The 24,814-nt window shown below is 31.7% G+C and overlaps 1 long non-coding RNA gene across 1 annotated transcript; it reads left to right on the forward strand.

The window, feature by feature from the left end:
* The first annotated feature begins 1,530 nt into the window (after positions 1-1,530).
* Positions 1,531-4,194, forward strand: LOC111624368. Its single transcript, XR_002756563.1, has 3 exons — positions 1,531-1,735; positions 1,812-3,002; positions 3,077-4,194. It is a non-coding gene; the product is annotated as an uncharacterized LOC111624368 (long non-coding RNA).
* The last annotated feature ends 20,620 nt before the right edge of the window (positions 4,195-24,814 follow it).

Consider the following 24,814-nt stretch of genomic DNA (forward strand, 5'->3'; position numbering starts at 1 on the left):
AATACCGTCTGGCGATAAAAACTCCCGACAGGGGGCGTTAGCTTTCGATTCCCGGAATGTGCCATATGATAAACCAAAAGAGGGGCGATGGGTTTGTTTGCAAGCTCGACAACGTTTCCCACTTTACAACTCTTATACGTATTTTTGCCCATTTTCTTGCATAAACCGCTTATAGATTTTCAGCGTTTTTCTTATATTCCTTCAACAGGTTCAATTTTATAACTGCTAAATTGCTTAATACCGGAAGAGTGAGAAACGGGGTTAAATTCTTTTTAAAATGTATGCAATCCTCGAAAAAAAAAACAATACAATTCGTTTCCTAAATGTTTCGGGTCATCCTAAACCCTTTATAGAATACAAATATATCTTTATCTATACAAGAGCCCACACGGGGTTTAGCGATTAAGTTGTTCTCTTCCTCTTCCTAAATGATTCGGTATATCCTGTGCGAAAGGGAAGAAAGTTTTTGCTCAAAATGATGGACATAAAATTTCCATAAAACAAGAGGATGCTCCAAACGCGCGCGCTCCGCGTTTGAATTCACCAACCCATAATATCTTGGTTACTGCATAATTCCGAAATGAGGCTATCGGGTATCATTGTTGCCAAACGGCAGATAGAATAGCGGAACAACAAGTCGTAACATTCGAGGCATATTTAGGAGAGCATCAACGTTATAATTATCGGTATCTCTCCAACGATATATGATCTGGAGGAGATTATTGCCGGAAACGTTTCGACGTCACACCAGCTACAATATCTACACAACAGGATTTGTAACGAGCGGGATAAATCACTTAAAGACAAAACTGGAGATTCTTAACGCGTTCATTACAGCTTAATGGCAGGAGAAAAAAAAAGAGAAGGGGGCAAAGAAACTGCGATGTGGGCGAAACTATTCCTAAAATTAAATTCGGAGCAACTTTCCTAGATGCTTTTCTAACCGAATACCAGAAAATAAATTGGGCTTAGAGATTCCTAACTGCGAGTTAAATCTATGGAATAATTTACAAAATTGCTATGTTTACAAGAGATATAATTCCATTAAAGTAGATGCAGGCCCTAGATAATTTATTTCATCGTGTATCTTGTCTTATGCCTCTTGAAATTACTGGAGGACGCACTGGCAAACAAATCTACAAATAATTTAAAACTCGGTTAGTTTAGATAGAAGAAATTTAAAATGAAAAAAAGAAGAAGAAGAAGAAGAAGAAGAAGAAGAGGTTATATCGTTGCGTTTATGCACTAACATTACATGAATAAAAAATCGAGCAGATGTTCTGACTATTGAAGTAAATACTTAGCTTGCCACAAAGCCGTGTATTTACTCAATAAATGGAGTATCTTGTTTATTTTATTTATTTATTTATTTATTTTTTGACCTACTGAAGTAGAAAAGAAAAATGTTCGTCCAAAGAATTTGTACTTTGAAATATTATAAATAAAAATATTTATTACCTTTAAAAACTTGTAAAAGAGATTTTTGGAATTCAAAATGACGGAATATTTATTTAAAATAAAGAACACGGATAGAACATCTTTCGGATAACGTATCTAAGCAATAAAAATCTGGTTCTTTGCCAATTTGCATCCGACTAATGTAATTCATGCTCAGTCTGGATCTCCAAGCGATCCCAAGACAATTGGTGGATTGATAACAAAACTATTTAAAAGGACACGGCTACTCTGGAGAGAAAATATTTTTTCCTCATTCAACAAATCAATGCTTACTCCCGTAAGATACTTTATGAACAATACGTATTTACTTAGCCATTGTTTCTAAAATTTTTCTCGTGTTTCCGTGTGTCTAGAACAACGTTAAACAGAAACAGAAGTTGATTCGGTGCTACAGAAGGAAGTGGATCAGTTAGGATAAAGCGAATTACACTTTATGAATCATTCCGCTAAAGCCAGGAGGAAACAGAAGAGGATGGTTCCACTCCAGCGAAAATTGGGAAAGATCAATCTTTTCATAAATTTTATTATTATTATTATTTCCTTTTTTTTTTAAATAGTTCGAAAACCAATTTAACTTCGATAGAGATCGTGTAAGCGTGTTTAAAGAATGAGAAAGAGAAAATAAGTGGTCTTAATGCTGTCGTCGGATCTAAATCAGGCTTGAATACCAAGCGAGCGTGAAAATGTCTTTTGTTCTCATAGAGAACCGTAGAGTAGTTTGAAAATTTCCAAACCAGCTTTGTTTTATTCATACAAAAGGGCGTGCACGATGTACGTGGTTAGAATTGGCCATTTCTCTCAGTAAATTGGCAACATCAAACTACTTCTCGGTTCACTCTAACACGTGCGTGATAGGCTTCCCTAAAATTCGTGGTCGTCGTTAAATGCGAGTACCGCTACCTCCTTTTCATTGCTCGTATCCTTTAAAAAGATAAAGGGAAAGAGAAAAAAAAACAATCTTTCTAAATATAAAAATTTGTGTCCTCACTTTTTTCATTGTTGGTTGAGGATTTTGAGATTTATGGAAGCTGAAGAAAAAGAGGGAGAAAAATGAGAAAAAGAATTAATTTTCTTTCATAAAATTGAATTATACTTGTCGGCCATCTTGTAAAAATTCCACTTTTCCAAATTCGGATCTCGTATTTATTAATGAGGGTGGTGTAGTCCGTAATTATTATTAAGAGAACTCTCCGCTACATCTAACAGATTTATAGGGTGCATAGAGTAATTCAATGAATATTCATAAAGAGAACACTACTCTTTCCAGAACGTTTCTAAAATTTCAATATAAAGAGGAAGCGAAGGGAGAAAAATAATAAAAAAAAAAGTATAGAATAAAAGTATGTGTCTATCGGAAAATTGTTGATAGGAAAATTTGAAACGGATCCAAAATAATTGGCGATTAAGATTAGGAGCTGTCTATAATTACGCGAATAGCAGATACAATGTATGTTAAGTAATTATATTTTTTTCTTTTTTTTTTGGGAAAAGGAAATTTTGATTGTGACGTACAGTACGTTGAGCCATTTCCTAATGAGATTTCGGTAAGTTGCCAATATTCTTTTAAAAACTTTCACATTGTTTTTACTTGTTTTTTGACTTTTAAAACATTCATGAGATTCTAGAAAACATAAAAAGCAAGGCTAAATAAGAAAGGAAAAATCCCGACAATGAAAATGGATTCAAATAAATTAGCTAAAGTCTCACTCTTCTTGCAAAAGACAAATAAAATTAGTCAGAAGAATTTAAGAGGATAATAAACTATTATTTGCAATTGAAACAGTTTTGTTGGAATCTATTTAAAGATACAAAATCGCAGCGACCATTAGTATACATTACGTCCATTTGAAGAAGAGCAATTTAAAGAAACATCTCTCGACGTGGCATCTTGCAAACCAAACGTTGCACGTTTTAAAACTTTTGTACACCGGAATTATTCATCTAAACAGGGGCCGCAATAATTTCATAGAGTAATAACACTCCGTAATCACAGATTACAAAGCAGAGCAAAATGGCTTTTTATTACAAGTGCCATACTATAATCCTAAATACTGCTTTATCTCAGTCGGCGAAAATGTTGGAATGTTTCCAGAAATAAAATTACACAGATTTTAACAACCGCACGACCGTCCCTTTTAAAAGCTAGGCATTATTACTAAGTGGATGGTAATTATTAACAATACTTCGTCATCTAACACGATCTGGTATTAAACTTAATTGTATAATACGGTGTTAGTGCTGCAAGAACCTTTTCTTTCGCCCATTTAAATTAACCTCTCGAATTTTATTTATATCTATATATATATATAGAGCCTATATATGTAAGAGATTGTGAGAGAATACCGATCCATTTTCTGTCAATCACGATAAAAACTCGGAATTCTGCAAATGTCCCTGTGAGTTGTTGTCTAATAGCTAATTTATCAGAACAAATGCGTTCATTAACGACCTGCCTTTTTATCCCCCCTCTTAGTTTTTTAAGTATTCTCTCTCTCTCTCTCTCTCGCAAGGCTCACTCTATTTAAATAGAAAAACCCTAATTAATTATCTTATTCAATTAGCTTGTTGTTTTGAAATGAGCTTCGATGTTGAAGATGACCCTTTACCAAGGGGAAATAAAGAGAAATTAAAAAAAATCGACCTCGTTTGTTTTAATTCCCTGACTGCTAAGATGAAATAAAGAAAATCATTTTCTTTCTTTCTAGCTTATTTTCTTGGGTGTTTAAGTCTATTGTATTCTTCCCTACCATTTATTTGCCTCTTAAGATGTTTATGTTGTGTTTTTTTATCTCTTTCTTTCTCTTCTTTTATATATATATATATTGAAAATGTTTAACTTTTTGAGCGTTACAAATATTTGTTTGCACGTAAACTTCCTTTTAAAAACGGAGGGAAAAAATTCGGTCACCGTTTGGCAATCGGATTTTGCAGCTAAAAAAACAAAACAGCGATTCTCCATAGAATAGATGGAGCGTGCTATTTTCCCGATTGGAACCACATCAGTGAAGGTCCTATCTCTTTAAACTCTAAGATAGTATGGGACTAGCTATCAGTTAAACATCAAATCCGAATAGTTTCTATCGAATACAATCCTATCGCTTCGAACTGCTACTCGTTTTTTTTTCTTCCCTCCTCCTCCCCCTGTTCTTGGCTCTTTTCTTAGTAACTTGGAAATGCCTTCTCACTACGGAAGGTCACAACAAGACAGAATGACAGTTCTTGGAGCATTCGGTTCTCAAGAAGGAAACCCTTAAAAAAATTGATTGATTCAATCCTACCATTGAATAGAACCACACGACGAAGCGAATTCGAAAGTTCTCTTTAAAATCCCAACTTAGATCGATACAGTAGACGGTCCACAATTACCGAATGGATTCGCCTGTCTTGAGTCGTTGGGATACTTTAGATACCTTCCTACCCCTCTTCAGTATGGTGCGAAAGACTTCAAAGACGTGTTTCTCTTTTCTAAAAGAGGGGGGAATTAAAAAAAGGATGGTTAAAAGAGAATGGTAGAAAAAAAGTGTCCGGAAAATTTCCATTTTCGGTTGAATGTCAGCAGACGATTCAAGCTTTGTAGGCGTCTTGTTGTCGTCGACTACTTTACTCTCAAGCGCTTCTTTTCCGCACAAATCGTCTGATATATCCGGACAAGAGCTCGCCCTCCAAACCTTCTGCAATGTGTGATTAATTGCACTCATTTTCCACACCAACGTTTCTAAGCCCGTGAACGTTTTGTGACTGATGATGTGTGACATACGTGTCCGGACTGGTGACCTCTTACTGCGACCTTTGCCGACCATCACCCAAGTTTACTCGCACAGAAAAGTTTCCTTCTACATCTTAGGGGATTAAAAGAAAGTTCCAGATTGACGAGGGATGAGCTGCTTCCTCTTCAGAAGAATTGCTAACATTTCTTTGTAATTTGAGTCTATGGACACTTCGTTTCTGAGAAATGAGAACATATTATTTAGGAGGTTGCATTCTGTGACAGCCAGCCACTGAACACTAAAATAAAAAATGGCACCGCGCTCTCAATAAATCGTAACCAAACACTAAAGCGGCTATTAAAAATTTCCCATGTTACAAATGAAATAAAGAAAGAATAAAGATAAAAATATCGCACCAGGGCGTGCACGATGTACGTGGTTAGAATTGGCCATTTCTCTCAGTAAATTGGCAACATCAAACTACTTCTCGGTTCACTCTAACACGTGCGTGATAGGCTTCCCTAAAATTCGTGGTCGTCGTTAAATGCGAGTACCGCTACCTCCTTTTCATTGCTCGTATCCTTTAAAAAGATAAAGGGAAAGAGAAAAAAAAACAATCTTTCTAAATATAAAAATTTGTGTCCTCACTTTTTTCATTGTTGGTTGAGGATTTTGAGATTTATGGAAGCTGAAGAAAAAGAGGGAGAAAAATGAGAAAAAGAATTAATTTTCTTTCATAAAATTGAATTATACTTGTCGGCCATCTTGTAAAAATTCCACTTTTCCAAATTCGGATCTCGTATTTATTAATGAGGGTGGTGTAGTCCGTAATTATTATTAAGAGAACTCTCCGCTACATCTAACAGATTTATAGGGTGCATAGAGTAATTCAATGAATATTCATAAAGAGAACACTACTCTTTCCAGAACGTTTCTAAAATTTCAATATAAAGAGGAAGCGAAGGGAGAAAAATAATAAAAAAAAAAGTATAGAATAAAAGTATGTGTCTATCGGAAAATTGTTGATAGGAAAATTTGAAACGGATCCAAAATAATTGGCGATTAAGATTAGGAGCTGTCTATAATTACGCGAATAGCAGATACAATGTATGTTAAGTAATTATATTTTTTTCTTTTTTTTTTGGGAAAAGGAAATTTTGATTGTGACGTACAGTACGTTGAGCCATTTCCTAATGAGATTTCGGTAAGTTGCCAATATTCTTTTAAAAACTTTCACATTGTTTTTACTTGTTTTTTGACTTTTAAAACATTCATGAGATTCTAGAAAACATAAAAAGCAAGGCTAAATAAGAAAGGAAAAATCCCGACAATGAAAATGGATTCAAATAAATTAGCTAAAGTCTCACTCTTCTTGCAAAAGACAAATAAAATTAGTCAGAAGAATTTAAGAGGATAATAAACTATTATTTGCAATTGAAACAGTTTTGTTGGAATCTATTTAAAGATACAAAATCGCAGCGACCATTAGTATACATTACGTCCATTTGAAGAAGAGCAATTTAAAGAAACATCTCTCGACGTGGCATCTTGCAAACCAAACGTTGCACGTTTTAAAACTTTTGTACACCGGAATTATTCATCTAAACAGGGGCCGCAATAATTTCATAGAGTAATAACACTCCGTAATCACAGATTACAAAGCAGAGCAAAATGGCTTTTTATTACAAGTGCCATACTATAATCCTAAATACTGCTTTATCTCAGTCTGCGAAAATGTTGGAATGTTTCCAGAAATAAAATTACACAGATTTTAACAACCGCACGACCGTCCCTTTTAAAAGCTAGGCATTATTACTAAGTGGATGGTAATTATTAACAATACTTCGTCATCTAACACGATCTGGTATTAAACTTAATTGTATAATACGGTGTTAGTGCTGCAAGAACCTTTTCTTTCGCCCATTTAAATTAACCTCTCGAATTTTATTTATATCTATATATATATATATATATAAAAAGTTTGGGGAGAAAGTTAGAGAACGTTTTTTTTTCGATTTTATTCTAATATTTTAAACGAAAACGTGAAATTTCCGAATGCTCACTCGTCCGTGTGCGATAAGAACGTTCTCGGCTTCAACTAAAAGGAAAATCATTTTATTACTAACTCAAATATTGAGTCTTCTCTTTCATTGAACATATCTCTCTCAGACTTTACGCTGTATTATCTGCTTAGTAGAGAAAATATTTTACAGTTTTCAACTTGCCCGTATAATTATATCAATATTCTATTAAACATTATTTCAATCTTTCAAGTGAATAATTGTAGCGTGTATCTGTATATATATATATAACTTATATTATTATTTATCACGTAAATTGTACTACGTCAAACCTATATTAAGGATCTTAAAAATAGTACTTTTAGATTTAAAATTTCTCTCTCGAGTAGATCCAAGATTTATTGCATGTTAGGATCTCACATAAAAGAAACTGACTGTAAGTCGTAATGTTTCTGGACCGAGAATATTTTTGGTGAAAAATGGAGTCGAAAGTACAAAAATCTAGCATTGGCCCTCCAATATCAGATATTTTATTCATATGTAGGAAGTAACGAAATACAAGAGCAAGAGGGGGGAAAGAAAAAATAAAATAACTTCCGGAAATTGGCTATACCAATCATCACACGTTTAATTAAACCAGAGTTTAAATAATTTTTTTTTCTCTTTTTTTAATTTTTTCACTAGCGAAATTAATATTTATAATTGAGTATATAAAGCTTAGAAGGAAGTTAGTTTTGTGGCAAGCGAGTAAAGAAAATTGAGGATGGGGGATGGAGGAAAGAAATGGACTTTGTAAGCTGTTATGACCGAAGCCTGCTAGATCAATTACAGTTCCCTGTAGGCTACATCAGGAGAGGGTAGCAATTTATGAATTGTCCGTCTCTCGTCTGGTATATGTTTGTTGTAAGACTGTTAGATATTTCGCTCTACCTCACTGGAGATTAATCATTTCTGCTACAGTAAAGAAGAAGCTGAATTTTCATACAGGTGTTTATTTCTGGCCATTGCTAAAGTAATGAAATTACTGATCTGCATCTTGTGTTTTTTTTCCTTCTTCTTCTTCTTCTCTCATCCACTTCCTTTATTCTCCGAATTACATAAAGTTTTTTATCGTCTAGTTAAGAATGAGCTATTTTTTACTATATACCGACGAAGCTAATGCTTTTGAATTTAAAGAAAAACTTGTTCATGAATATTTATCAAATACATTTTTGATTTATTATTTCAAACCTAAAGGCGAGATCAATTATTTATTATGTTACTTTTACGGTATACACAAATTTAAACAGAATGAAGTGGAGTTACCCAGAAAACGATAAAGAAAGGAAACTTTTGATAATGTTCGACTAATATATAGAACTGGAATGTTAGTTTTACCTGCTAAAAATAGTAATTTTTTTGCGTGTAAACCTTGTATAATATAGTTCTATGTTAAGTTCCGAGATGGCGTTAGAAGTTTGCTGAAGAGTCCAAGCGGTTCACTCAACAACGATTGCTTGTCTGTTCCCCGGATCCCCTGGAGACAATCGGCCTTGTGAACACAAACGATGCTAACACGATCAATATTTATAAGTGCTTCAGTCATTCTAAAGATCTTTGTTTACAACATCGTTCCAACTTGCCAAATGAAAGTTACTCGGAGCCATAAATGTTGTTCTTTGTGAGAAGAGAGAGAGAGAGAGGGAGAGAGATACATCCCAGAGGGAACTATACGCATTTTTCAATTAATAATCTTTAAGGTTCATTTAATAAAATTTATATTAATGTCGCTTTGCTATCTTTCATTTTAGAATAGTTTTGAAAAGGATTCTTCATTAGAATACTTCCGTCTGAACGAACGTTATGATAATGGATTTGTCGTCTCTCGAATTTAGTCAACCAATTGCTCTATACGCGATCTTCCATCCGGTTAAATGTTATCGAGACGTAAGTTATGTAAATGTAACTCGGTGTTATTGTATACGGCCGCTGATCTCGTACGTAGACACAAAGCATTGTTAAATCACTAGAAAAAGAAGAAGAAGAAGAAGAAGAATAAAAATCTCTAGAACTATGCAAACAATCGATAAGAAAAGTAGCACCTTCCGAATTTTCACATAGATATTCCATTTCTCTTTATTAAACCGGGTTTTCTGCAACGTTCCTTCAATAATCCTTTACATTTGTTCGTTCTACTATAGGGTATTAAGCTGCTCAAAAATGACAAATCGTAATTCCTCTGTATAGGGAACACTTATAGGCAGAGTATTCTACTTCTGAAGCAATAAAAAGAGAGCGAGAGAACTTTCTTGGTGTCGGAAGTAAAGAATGTTGGAAATACAATGACCGGAATTTTCAAAACTGACCATCTGAGGACCTCCAAGGAATACAACCGGAAAGAGATGCGTTCGAAGAAGGAAGAAAAAAAGAAGAAGAAGAAGAAATCGCCTTAAAGTGAAAATAAAAATCTCAATTTGAAACGTATTTCCGGTACAGTTGGAGAGACAAAGACTTTCTCTTTTGAAAAACCACCCTCATCAGACATGAAAACAACAATAGGCCTTACTTTAAAGTGAAAATCTATGTTTTTTTTTCTTTCTTTTTTCTTTTTCTTCTTCTTCTTCTTCTTATTTTCCTTTTCTATACAAACGACCATTTCCCCCCCTTCTTCCTCTTTGCTAGTTTCCCTTTTCGTTTGTGTTGTCTTCTAAAATCGCGATGATTTTTGTTGTAGTTTTTATTTTATTTTATTTTATTTTTTTTTACTCTTCCCTTTCTTCCATCAACGTGATTTTATTTCCGCTTCCGTCACGCAGTTTTACTCTCTTCCTGAATATTTCCGGTCGAAATATCTCCGGATGGAACAATTACGCGCTTATAAAAATAAGAAACAAATTTAAAAAAAAAATCAAATAAAAAATAAAACTATTAGACTAAATTGGAATGCCGTTCTGCTTCTAACTTACGTTAAATAAATAAATAAATAAATAAATATATATATATATATATTTAAAACTTTCCCGACGAAAAAATATATATAAATTATATGTAAGAAAATACATTGTAATATGTAAAAATTGGAAATTATGGATTATCCTCTGGAGTCGTGCAATGAGTTTTAGGAGCTCCGGAGAGAAAATGAGTTTTATTGTGAACCGGTGAAAAATACGATCAAGCTGATCAAGATTTTCTTTTTTTTCCCCCTTTCCTTAGTCTCTTTTTTTTTACAAAACCCTATTTATTAAGAAAGTGGGTATAGGAGCAGGCGTATAAAAGCTACTAAACTGTCTTTCCTTAAATTGAAAAAGTTGCTAAAAATCTAGAACCGTGCTTGGTTAAGTTCTCTCCCTTATTCTAACAATAAAATTCTTTCCCAACTATTATTATTTGATAGCATTCTTCATCATCTTTAACCCATAAATTACTATAGAAACCCTTAACTTGTCTTCTATATTTATTTCTCGACACCCTCTTCTCCCTCTTTATTTTTTATTTTTTTAAATAAATATTTCTTTTAAAAGATATTTTCTTTTCAATAGGGAAAAATATGTTGCAATGTGTAATTTTGTTGGAGATAAAATATAAATTATTATTGCTAGAACTACACTTCAAAGGGGATAACCTCCTGAGATATCACAAAAATCTGAGTCTATCATATTAGCAGTTTATCGTGAAAAGAAAAGAATAGTCGAAAAGAAAAATTGATCGAAAGCTGATGGAATTCTGATCCAATATTGTTCTCCAAAAATAAATTATCTCGCACCGACGATATGCTTCTAACATTAGTAACAACTTTTTCGATAATCTATAGATCGATAGTTAATGTTGTATCACGTTGATGTTAATGCTATAGTAGTCAATTAACCGATAATGTTATGACGTCCTCCACTTAATCAAAATCTTGGTGGAAAAAACCTCTTTAAACAAGGAAAAAATCAAGAGAAAAAACACACATCTCCTTAATGTCTAGAGGCGAAGAGACCTAAACAATATTTATGTTTCTGTAAGTTAGATCTTTAAAAAAAAAAAAAAAAGAGAAAGAACATAAAACGATTTACGCTGTAAAGAATTATCTCGTGGCTAATTCTTTATCTTTAGTTATAAAGAATAAACCTTAATCGTTGTTCCTTTTTTTTCTAAAAAAAAAATAAAATAAAAAGGAAAATTCATTTCAATCTATAAGTCTTTGGCTATCGTTAATCTGTTTCGCTTCCTAAATGACGAGGGAATAAGAGAAAAACACTTCATTATTCAAAAATCAAATAATAACTTTGTAATGAGAAAAGAAACGATAGAAATTTATTTCACACATTTTGCCATTAGTTACATCTTTCCATCTTCCTAATCGACTTTTCGTTTAAACCGAGATGACCAACAACAGAATCTAATCAAAGAAAAGACAATTATTCCTCCTCATTCACTCACTTAATGGTATCCAGTGAGAAATTCTTAATTTGCCCAAATCCTCCTCTTTTTCAGATCTAATGATGGAAATGAATAGACCACGTTCTTCATGCATATAATCGATACAAACAATTCGATTAGTCAAATCTTGTTACGTATCATTCTCGCAAATTCTCCCGGACTTTTCGTTTCATTTATATTTTTATTATTTGATCGATATTATTCGCATTAATTCCTAATCATCTTTACATCATCTTGTAATGATATATATATATATATATATTTATTTCCTTTCGATTCTATGACGTATTTCCGCATCGTTCTCTCGTATAAAACGTCTAACCTCCGATGTAAATTATACAAGATTTTGTGGTAATATTCAAGAAAAATTATAAGTTATTAATATTAAAATAAATACAGGTCTATACCCGAGTTTTGAATGTTTTATTTTATGCGGAAATAGTAGAAAAATAAATAAATAAATGGCCATGTTTATAAGATGTTTCGACGATAAGAAAGAAATACCTATTAATAAAAAGTAGAATGATTACAAGCTGTTCATGTCTAGAAGAAGTAGAAGATTCATTTCGACACGATAAACAAGCTGCAAACAATCTTCAGTTGCGGAAAGGCTATCGATAAAGAAGATTAGCCTAGGCGACATTTATATATATATAAACACACACACACACACACTACATATCTTTCCATTGATACTTACCACTCCTGACCTATCCATGAATTTGTTTTATATAAGAAATAATATATTAAACGGGGATTTTATAATTGGAATAATAGTAGATTGTCACAGTATTGGATTTGTCGTAGTGGAAAGTGGCTAAGTGACAAAATACTTCACAGCCGCTTTGTCAGACCGCAAACAATGCAACAAACTGGATATAGTTTTATATGTTATCGATCGGGTAACCAATCTTTGACTCGGTAACGTTATCGGAGTGAACGATATATATATATATATAAATGACAAAAATTTACTACAGTTTTGAAACAGAGCAGGAGACAATTAGAGTTTCTGGTTTGTCTATAGGAGACGGGGTTGAGAAATCGTTAAACTTTAACAGTGCCGATAAGTATGGCCGGTTTTAAACTACTTCTATAAGTATTCCATCAGCGATCATAAACTACCTTTCCGTTTGACAGTTTCAACTTACTATCTCGTTCACTTTCCAATGATTTATGCTACAAATTTTACTATCGGCCAATCCAACACATGTGACCACTCTTCCGTAGTTTTATTGGTCAGTATCGTCATCTAGATACCAAGAGGAGGAGGAGGAGGAGAAGGGAAAGAAGAAGAAAAAAAAAAATGGTTGACCCATTCCTGGGCAGTAGATTTTATTTGCTTAACCCCTTTCTTACCAGAAACTTTTAATATCTTCTTTCGGAGGGGGTATAAATCTATCGCCATTTTAGTGTTAATATAGTTTTATGAGTAAGTTTGTTTATATTCGTTGAAGGTGATTATACAATATTTACTTTCTTAGTGCTATTCTCGTGCCGGGGTCTAGATTTTATTAGGTAGTTTGTTGGGTTATAAGTGTCTTCCTCTTTCGGATCTAACGTCATTGTGTTCTTATTGAGAAGTCCAGAGCAACCATATAACCCGGCACAGATGATAGGCTAGAAATTTCAATAATACTTATATTTTTATCTTCGAAATTTGCCAAGGAAGAAAGGAAGGAAGGGGAAAGGGGAGTAAAAAAATGTTTGTACACACTAAACGTATTTAGGATTAATTAATGTAAACAGGACCTAATTATTTTAATAGATGGGGCGAAAGAGGAGTAAAATAAAATTACATTATAATCTTGTCACGCCTGAAAAATTAAAAATAATAAAATCAGTGTTGTAGAAAACTAATGATAGAGGATACTTTTAGGTCAGAATTGATTAGTCTATTTTAAAGTAGGAGAATAAAAGTGTGGCCAAAAAATCTTCATGTTCCCGGAATGCAAATTAGCGTCACAGCAAACTTCCACAACGAATCACTACAAAAGGAACGAATAGAAAATGACGTAGTTCTTACAAAGGATGCTAAATTATAGCCACGATGGAGAGACGGTTTGTTGTGCTGATGATATAGAACATGGCTGATGTTAGAATTTAACGAGGGATAATGCATCTTGGCGATAAAAATAGAAGAATATCCATCCCCGCAGTTTGTTGATGAACTTTTTTTTTCTCCCCTTCCTCCTCTTCCTCCTCCTCCTCCTCCTCCTCCTCCTCCCCCTCCCTCTTCTTCTTCTTCTTCTTCTTTTCTTTCTTTTCTCTACTTGTGAAAGAGTTTCCTGCCTCTAAAGATCTGTTGAATTTTGCTCGGGCAATTTACAAATCTTTTAGCATCTCCCGCCACTCATTATCATCTCCGATAATTAGAAATATTTAATAAAATTTTTCGAGAGATTAAGATCTTATAATAAATGATAATATAATAAGTGGGACGTTTTTGCCAGTCGGAATCAACCCAAGCCACAGAAATACTTTGAAAGTTTTGAATTTTAAAAAGTTTCAATTAGCCGCTAACTAATGCGATAAAATCATTTTTAAACAAGGAGTTTGTACGAAAGTTTTACAAAAGGCGATACTTGAGAGATGTACACCATATTATTTTTATTCTGCTTGGAACTTTACAACTCGTAATTAGATTTTGACTCCACTTTGAAAATAATTGAGAGATATTACACAACTAATAGGGGAATAAGATAGGTAATATAATGCCATCTGGTGACTTGGTAGGTAAGGAAAAAGGGGTGAAAAAGAAAAAAAGAAGAGGAGGAAAATAATCAAGAGGGAGGCGAGAAGTTCGTGAGATTTTTGCTAGAATGTGAAACAACTTTAAAAGTTATTTTAAGTGACTCCGTTGCTCATTAGCATAAATTACATTACAATTATAGGGTGTGTCCGCACGTTAAGAGGGTTATAATCGAATATTCGTACTATTGGTCGCTTCGGCGTCACGTGATTGTATAAAATATGCATGAGAGATGTTTAAACAAATTTAATGAGATAGTTTAGATATTTAGCACCAAACGGTATGAAAGATAACGGGAGTTTGTCATTTCAATTGACTTAAAAGCGTTTACCGTCATCTTTTATTCATTTTCTATGGAGAAAAAAGAAACGAGAGAGAGAGAGAGAGAATACTTTCTGTTATTTATTTGTTTTTTAAAGTTAATAATATGTTATCTGTAAACCGTCTTTCTCAGACCCAGACATTAATTTTTCAGTTGCGTAACTTTATCTATAAGAATGAAAGCGTCAATATCCTCAAGATACAAAAGTATCGAATGAGCGGAAATTCAGTCGGAAGAAACCCAAAGAAAACACGAGTTGTAGTTTTGCAAAGTTTTGCCCAACTACAAAAAAAAAAAATAAGAGAGAGAAATAAATAAATAAAAAATGAATATTTCATAAGAATAAAGAAGTCGGAAATTTCCGAAAAGTGCCTTTGAAAATTCCAGAAAATTGTTTTATAACTAAAAGCAACACTTATCCTATTTTAAGAACTTTTGAACAGCAGAAAATTTCATAGAAAATACGCATCCGGATGCTATCTTTTACTCACCTTTAAGCGGATTTTGCCAACTAGCGGATTTCCATACATTAATACTTAATTACCCGCAGATGTTAGATTTTAACCCGATTTGCATACGCAGGTAAAAAGTTGATAGAAAGCAAATTACAAAACGGAATGTAAAAATATGCCACAGGAATAGTATAGAAAGGGTTGGAGCAATCGAGCTGAGTTATAGTGTGCCGGGTTTTTGGCCATTGGGTGTCTGGTGCCTTCTTGAATAATCACCTTGCTGTGACTAGGAGGCATAAAGAGGATTAGTTTTCGATACTGGAGCCACCTGGGGATCCATCAGCCATCAACGCACTTACTTCGTATCTATAAAAACGTCGCTAAATATTAAATCGTTGACATTTTATTTCCACATGTCACAAGTATCGAACGGACGGAGTAAACTTTTACTTTAACTTCGACACACCCTGTAAAGATGGATCGAAGTTTTAAGTATAATTTACGTTATCGAATAACTCCCCCCCTCCATTTTTTAAAAAGAAAAATATTCTTCCATTCCTGTAAATAAACTTTAATAAAATTTCTCTCCTTTATGAATTATTTCTGTATTAAAACTTACTACAGATCATTTGATGTAACCCCAGGGATATTTAAATTAATCTTCGTAATGAACTTAATTACTTTATAGTAATTATTAGATTGTACTATATTAATCCCTCTGATGGTATTAAAAGAGTTGCACACGTTTCGTTATCCTTAGCATTAAAAAAAAAAAAAATATATATATATATATATATAACAATAATAATAGTAAATATATACGGATGTATAAAATATTTGGAAGTGTTTCCTTTCCTTATAAATCACTATCTTCAACCGAGAAAGCATTTTATTTCTTAGTGGAAAAGGTTAGAAGAGGAGAATAAGTATGCAAACGAGAGAGAGAGAGAGGGGGGGGAAGATGAAGAAAATAAGGCTAATTAGTTTACCGACCATCCACCAGACGGCGTTTTTAATCGGAGGCCGATATTAATTGTCGGTAATGTTGCAACTGCCGCATCGGCCGTATTAATTACAATATAAGTTAGCCAAGTACGGGGGAATAAATCCGTAGATAATTAGCAATTAGAAAACTTGGATGAAATAAATAAGCTATCAGAGGACGTTACGGCCATCCTCCGATAAACCACAAGCATCGAAAACGTTTTTGATGTTTAACACACTTCCATGATAGTCTACAGAAAAATTCAATTCTATGATCGATTACGGGGAAGAAAATGGACAAACTTGAATCCTCGTTGACAAAATAAAGTTTTCTTCTTTTTTTTTTTCTTCTCCTTCTTCTTTATATATANTATATATATATATATATATATATATATATATATATATATATATATATATATATATATATATATATATATATATATATATATATATATATATATATATATATATATATATATATATATATATATATATATATATATATATATATATATATATATATATATATATATATATATATATATATATATATATATATATATATATATATATATATATATATATATATATATATATATATATATATATATATATATATATATATATATATATATATATATATATATATATATATATATATATATATATATATATATATATATATATATATATATATATATATATATATATATATATATATATATATATATATATATATATATATATATATATATATATATATATATATATATATATATATATATATATATATATATATATATATATATATATATATATATATATATATATATATATATATATATATATATATATATATATATATATATATATATATATATATATATATATATATATATATATATATATATATATATATATATATATATATATATATATATATATATATATATATATATATATATATATATATATATATATATATATATATATATATATATATATATATATATATATATATATATATATATATATATATATATATATATATATATATATATATATATATATATATATATATATATATATATATATATATATATATATATATATATATATATATATATATATATATATATATATATATATATATATATATATATATATATATATATATATATATATATATATATATATATATATATATATATATATATATATATATATATATATATATATATATATATATATATATATATATATATATATATATATATATATATATATATATATATATATATATATATATATATATATATACATACATACATATATATATTTATGACCAATCGACTCCATAATCGAGTAATTAATAACTGTTTACACACCCTATCAAATTCATTTCAAAATTTATTACTAATTCTGACCGGAAACGAAAACTCGAGGGATGCATATGTCATTTCCTATTTGGAATATATCCGCGCACTTCAACCTTTGAATCAATTTTCATTTAGTGGGTTTTAATTAAATCCTGAAATTGTTGGCTCTTGAAAGACCCCACCTGTACGTACTGTACAGTACAATAGACGTTAAAGGCTGAGTTCGTGACGTGCCGACTTGGTTCTCTCTCTCTCTCTCTCTGTCTCTCTCTCTCTCTCCCTTTTGATAAATTATTTGAGTCATTTTATGGATAAACGAAGAGACTAGAATGGGATTTAAAGTATATTTTAAACATATCCGGTAAACAATAATTAATGAATGGGATAAATCCACGAATTAATTATCAACAGATGGCGCGAGGCGATTCGAAGGAGTATTATAAAATATTTAAGGATGTTTTGTTGGATTTTAGATGGCTTACTTCCTGCCATTGACCCCCCCAGACCTTTCCACGTATGAATTTTAATGAATTTAGATGGTGACGAGTGATTTAGATAAGTAAACGCAAACAACTTACAAAACTCAATTGCTTATTTAAGATTTGGGAAGTGATGGGATTTTTCTACCCCAAAAATAATACATAACAATAATAATAGTAAATATATACGGATGTATAAAATATTTGGAAGTGTTTCCTTTCCTTATAAATCACTATCTTCAACCGAGAAAGCATTTTATTTCTTAGTGGAAAAGGTTAGAAGAGGAGAATAAGTATGCAAACGAGAGAGAGAGAGAGGGGGGGGAAGATGAAGAAAATAAGGCTAATTAGTTTACCGACCATCCACCAGACGGCGTTTTTAATNTATATATATATATATATATATATATATATACATACATACATATATATATTTATGACCAATCGACTCCATAATCGAGTAATTAATAACTGTTTACACACCCTATCAAATTCATTTCAAAATTTATTACTAATTCTGACCGGAAACGAAAACTCGAGGGATGCATATGTCATTTCCTATTTGGAATATATCCGCGCACTTCAACCTTTGAATCAATTTTCATTTAGTGGGTTTTAATTAAATCCTGAAATTGTTGGCTCTTGAAAGACCCCACCTGTACGTACTGTACAGTACAATAGACGTTAAAGGCTGAGTTTGTGACGTGCCGACTTGGTTCTCTCTCTCTTTCTCTCTGTCTCTCTCTCTCTCTCCCTTTTGATAAATTATTTGAGTCATTTTATGGATAAACGAAGAGACTAGAATGGGATTTAAAGTATATTTTAAACATATCCGGTAAACAATAATTAATGAATGGGATAAATCCACGAATTAATTATCAACAGATGGCGCGAGGCGATTCGAAGGAGTATTATAAAATATTTAAGGATGTTTTGTTGGATTTTAGATGGCTTACTTCCTGCCATTGACCCCCCCAGACCTTTCCACGTATGAATTTTAATGAATTTAGATGGTGACGAGTGATTTAGATAAGTAAACGCAAACAACTTACAAAACTCAATTGCTTATTTAAGATTTGGGAAGTGATGGGATTTTTCTACCCCAAAAATAATACAGAATGAAAAAGTATATATATATATATATATATATATATCTAATCTCAGTGGTTTGTTTGTACATGGAAACTTAGAAATTTTTTATAAGAGTGATGTACTTTGCCTGCGGTGTATGAAAACCGCATTGTTTGACTGGGCACGTATCCTGTCCTACAGACGATATCAGCTCTTATTTTTACAAATAAATGCTTGAATTTTTAATATACTTTCTTCTGCCTCTCTAGAAATTTTCTATGCAAAAAGAAGAAGAAAAAAAAAGGAAATCTACCTCCATCGAATTTACTTGGAAGATTTATAGGTTTATCTGATAAACTACACCGCCGGCAATGAAATCGTTTGATACATTTCATTTTATGACATTTCACGTACGGTTTTCTTTAAAATGAATTGTTTCTAAATAAGAGAAAGAGAAGGAAAAAGAGTGAATGTAAAATTGTGTGCCACGCTATCTCAAATTTCACTTTTCCAGGATGTCTTGATGTCTTGCAGAGAACCGAGAGACGTAAAGTTTAAGTACCTAGTTAACGATTATATCTCTTCAACTAGAGAACGTTTTTTATGACGCTCAACCAGCTACGTCTAAGCAAAAAAATCAATAAAAAAAACGTTGCCCGTATCTTTACTACTCCACCATTGTTGTGCCAGGTAGAAACTAGAGGTTTTTATTAGTCTTGCAAGTAATGGCAAGACGATAGCTTTCCTACAACCGACAAGTTGCGTACCAGAAAGCAAATTCTTCTTTTCTTTTTTCTTATTTTTTTTTACCTGAGAAGAAGAAGAAGAAAGTGTTCTCGATGTGTATTGGGTGGTGTTTGAACGTCTGGAATGGCCATTGGTGCAAAGGCCATGTGTGTAGATTGGAATAAAAGTCAAGTCGGTTTAAGAAGGTAAGAGGTTTCAATCTTGCATTAAGAAGCTATTACCTGGATTCATTTCGCTTGCCTTACATTATAACCATCGTTAGAAAGGTGTGTCTTTTCAACACTAAAACATCCACATTTTATAGGTCTTCAAAATAAAAAAAAAAAAAATAAAATAAAAAAATAAAGGGGGTGGGAGGAAGAAGGAGCACTTTCATTTTTATTGTAAAGAACTGCAAGAATTAAAGTGTTTTTCTTTCTTCTTTTTAAGTGAAAATCAACTGAGCCAGCAACTGTTGCTGGTATTTAATAGTTTCTTTAAATACATTGAGTAAACCTTTCGAAAGTAATAAAAAAAAGAACAAAAACTGACTGCACATTCTATTTGAAGTAATCCTAACAATTTCGTTGTTTTTTTTTATTCTGGTTTGAAAATAATTTGATTTTATTTAAAAAAATAAAGAAGAGAAAAAATAAATAAAAATCTTTTAAAAAATTAAATACAAAATTATTTAATTTTATTCGATATTTTCAAGTTAAACAGGATAATCGGATGAATTATATAGGTAAAGTAGTTTGAATTTATCAATACTTTACGTCCCAAAAGAGCGAGACTCTCACTCATTTATTTTTTAAAACTCTTAATTTATATGAAAGAAAATATAATCTTATTTCATACAATCAATAATTTATCGAATAGAAATTTTTCTTAAGAAAATTCATTCTCCCTCTTATCAATATCTAATAATTTAATCTAATAAAAATCCCACTAAAACCACTAAAAATATTACTAAATTATTAATGCTAATAAAAACCATTTAAAAAAAAAAGCAAAATTAAACAGAAAATAATAATAATAAAAAANTCGGCATACATTGCTCCGGAGCCACAATTCCCCCAATACTAACTCAGATTTCCGGATGACGCAACACCGTCTTACCAATAACCCATTTATTATCTTCTGGACGCAAGGTGATTTAGAACTGTACAAGACGCGTGGAGAGAAATGAGAAGAGATCAGTACAAAAAAGAAAAGAGAAAAAAAAATGTGGTAGAAGGGGGCAAGTAAAAGAAGATTGAGATAAAACAGCTGAGTGTGGCGTAAGGCATTCGGGTAGGCTGGTGTGTGGTAACATACTGGTAACGTATTAACAGAGACAGGTGCTATCTGTTAAATGTAAGCAATCACTGAAATTAGATTCTCATCTTTAGGTTAGAGCGTCTAACGACCAAACGAGGCAAGTCCCTAGAGGGGTTGGTGACTGCAGATAATTTTATATATATGTACACAAGCAGACTTAATAAGTCTCTGTAACTGTAACTGACCGGGGTAATTAGAGCTCCTAATGACTTTAGGAACCGCAATGTATTCCGGGCACAACCGTCTACTCTTCCGAAACTGCTATTCTCCAACCAGATAAAGCGGAGATATGAGTCCGGTTTCCGATTTTCTGTTTTCCTAATGAGCATTCGTCATTCCTCCTCTTCGATCGAATTAACAGGTGGACCAGAGCAGACGGAAAACTGAAACTCTATCAACTAAATCCAATATGGACAATCGTTTTAAACTTTAGTCAAAACTTCCAATGCTTCTTAACAATTCTAAACCCTGGGAATTAGTTTGCTCCTATCGATTTTCTGTTCGTATCGATCATTTTAGCTTTATACAATCGATGGAACGGATTACGTCAGATATTATAAACAAGTAGTCAACTTTGATTTCAATTAAGCGAGTCAAAACGTATTATCGGTTGGGAGATACTTTAAATTTTCGTATCATGTAAATTTCTATTCAACTTGTCTCTCGAGTGAGGAGTAGAAGCTGTCTCTTTTTTTAAACTCTGTTTTCTTCGACCAAACGGCAGAAAGGATAAAAAAAATAAAGGAGGAAAGGAGAGAATTAATTAGGGCGTTTCAGGGCCAAGTGGCTCTCTCTCTCTCTCTCTACTAGAGCCAAAGGTAATTATATTGATTTTCTACCCTCTGTATTGTTGACGTTTCGAAACGATGCAAAGAATAGACATTGTAGACACCGAAGGGATTAAAGAAACGATATTTTTGCTTATTTAAATAGCGAACGGTGACTACTGTTTTACGTCACACATCGACGAGTTACGCCATCCATATTCAGAAACGGTGTTTTAAAATTGAAATGAATAAATGCATTTATATATATTTTTCTCCAAATTAACACACACACACAAAAAAAAGGAGAGAAAAATAAAAATAAAGTTTGAATAAAAATAAAAACTAAAGTAGTTTATTTTTTTTTCGACGATAGACAAAAAGTGAATCAAGTGGAAATCTTAATTAAATACAAATGAAGGAAAGCCTCACGTATCAGTGTTACATAAGAAATTTTAAGGCCTAAAGGCTTAAAAACCTGTTTCTTTCAGTCCGAATCAATTAAAGATACTTTGTAAAGTAAATATTTAATTTAAAAGGATAATAAATCATTTCAATGATATTATTTATTCACTTATACAAGATCTATTCACAAAAAGATATTTAAAAAAAAAAAAAAGAAAAAAGAAAAAACATTTTTATCAACATTAAATTATTTATCTCTTTCTATGATCTTTGCATAGGCAATTTACCTAAAATGCAAATTACTTTTTTATTTATTTTTATTTTATTTTAATTTTCTTCTTTTATTTTTTTATATTTTTTAAAATTTTANGAAGGGGGCAAGTAAAAGAAGATTGAGATAAAACAGCTGAGTGTGGCGTAAGGCATTCGGGTAGGCTGGTGTGTGGTAACATACTGGTAACGTATTAACAGAGACAGGTGCTATCTGTTAAATGTAAGCAATCACTGAAATTAGATTCTCATCTTTAGGTTAGAGCGTCTAACGACCAAACGAGGCAAGTCCCTAGAGGGGTTGGTGACTGCAGATAATTTTATATATATGTACACAAGCAGACTTAATAAGTCTCTGTAACTGTAACTGACCGGGGTAATTAGAGCTCCTAATGACTTTAGGAACCGCAATGTATTCCGGGCACAACCGTCTACTCTTCCGAAACTGCTAAAGATCGATCGATCCGATCGATCCGCTTTACTACCGCATTTTATATTCCGGTTGATGCCGACCACCATCTTTTTTTTTCCGTTTTGGTCTCCTAAGTTGTATTTGAATTCGTAATAAAAATTAAATGAGAAAGTAACTACATTCTTTGAAGAAGCTAAATAACAACCTAAGAACAGTTAGGTTAGAAGCGGAATATATCTAAAGGGAAAAAATTTCTCGCCAGAGACAAGTTGAATAAAATATTTAAGTTACTGTTTTTCAAGCGAAATTAAACTCGTATTTTCTATGGTTACCGAGGTAACGGTTTTCTCTAAATTAAAGAAAGACAAAAACACAGAAAACTATCGTTATCTAGCTCAGTATCGAACGAAATTCTTCTGGGTCTATCTATTTCTATAAAGTTAATATTGCAACCGACAGGATATATAGCCTATGTTGAGCTAAAGAGAACGGAAAGAAGATAAAACATTTTCCTTTCACTAAATTATAAAATATATATATATATATATATATATATAACTAGAAACATACAGCAACATGTATTCGACTTTTTGAATTAAAGAGGGAGGTTGAATCTTCGATAATATTAAAGTAAACGTTACGCTAGATAGTTCTTGGACAATGAAACGACTTATGCAAATCCCTGGTCGACTGTAGAAGAGAGAATAAGTATTGTCGAGTGACGGTTCCTTTTCCAGTTCCACTTACGAATTTTAACTTCTGCACAATCTAATTCCGTACAACACTATTGGTTAATAGTCAGATGGAATTTTATCTCTTCCTCTATTCGATCGTTATTAACTGAGAACCAATCAGGAAAAGGGAGAGAAAAATGTTTCCCCCTTTAAAAAAACTGTTTGCAGAACAAAACAAATAAATAAAATAAACGAAATATGTATAAAATATTATGTTTTTGGAATAGAAAAACTTGCGTCATCGTCTACTCTTTGCTCCATTAAACTCGCAGAAACACCCCCTTCTATTTTATTATTGTATTTTTTTTTTAATATAATTTTTAATGCAGATAATCTAGTCCAAGACGAATGTAATTTCATATTCTTAATGATATAAAATTTAAGCGAAATAATTATATTTATTTCCTTCTTCTTGGATAGAATTATCTCTCTCACATTTTCATCCGAGTAACATACTTTACAACAAAAATAAATGGCATCATTCGCTGGAAAAATGTTATCTAAGTTTATAGAACATATTAGATTCTCTTTATTATTATTTTTTTTCTTAATTAAAGTGGAAAATAAAGCAATTTTACACTTATACCATTATCGTGACGATAATAATAAAGAGAAGTAATAATAATTACATAAGCATAAGTTACATAGTTTACTCTCCTTCTCTTAATCTCGATAATAAATACAGTCCGTAATTAACTTTATTAAAAAAAAATCATCATCATCCTTTAAAGCGAAGTTTGATAAATGACAAGTAGAGGACTTACTAAAGTAATTATTAATTTTCGAGTAATATACATCATCTTTAAAGTATCCTTCACCCGGACGACTTGACAAGCCAGAGATGGGCATAGCAGGAAGTACTTTTATAATGATCATTAAACTTATATCGTTTAATTTGGTTATTAAAGTTAGTAGAAGAGGTTATTTTTGTCATCCAAAATAATTATAGGCACGAGTATTTGGTGTTTTATTAAGGACGTCTTGGTAAATCACTTCGGAGGAATCGAAGAAGAAGAAGAAGACGAAATTAAAGGCAATCTTTGCGTATTAATAGCATAAAAATGCGAAATTTATCCGTATCAATGGATACAAGTTTTAGAATTCTTGACGTTTTCAACACCAATATATATTTTCATTTGTCTTCGGCATAC

The sequence above is a fragment of the Centruroides sculpturatus genome, unplaced genomic scaffold (assembly GCF_000671375.1).
Source record: "Centruroides sculpturatus isolate CEXI.00-Female unplaced genomic scaffold, Cexi_2.0 scaffold9, whole genome shotgun sequence".
Classification (NCBI taxonomy): domain Eukaryota; kingdom Metazoa; phylum Arthropoda; class Arachnida; order Scorpiones; family Buthidae; genus Centruroides; species Centruroides sculpturatus.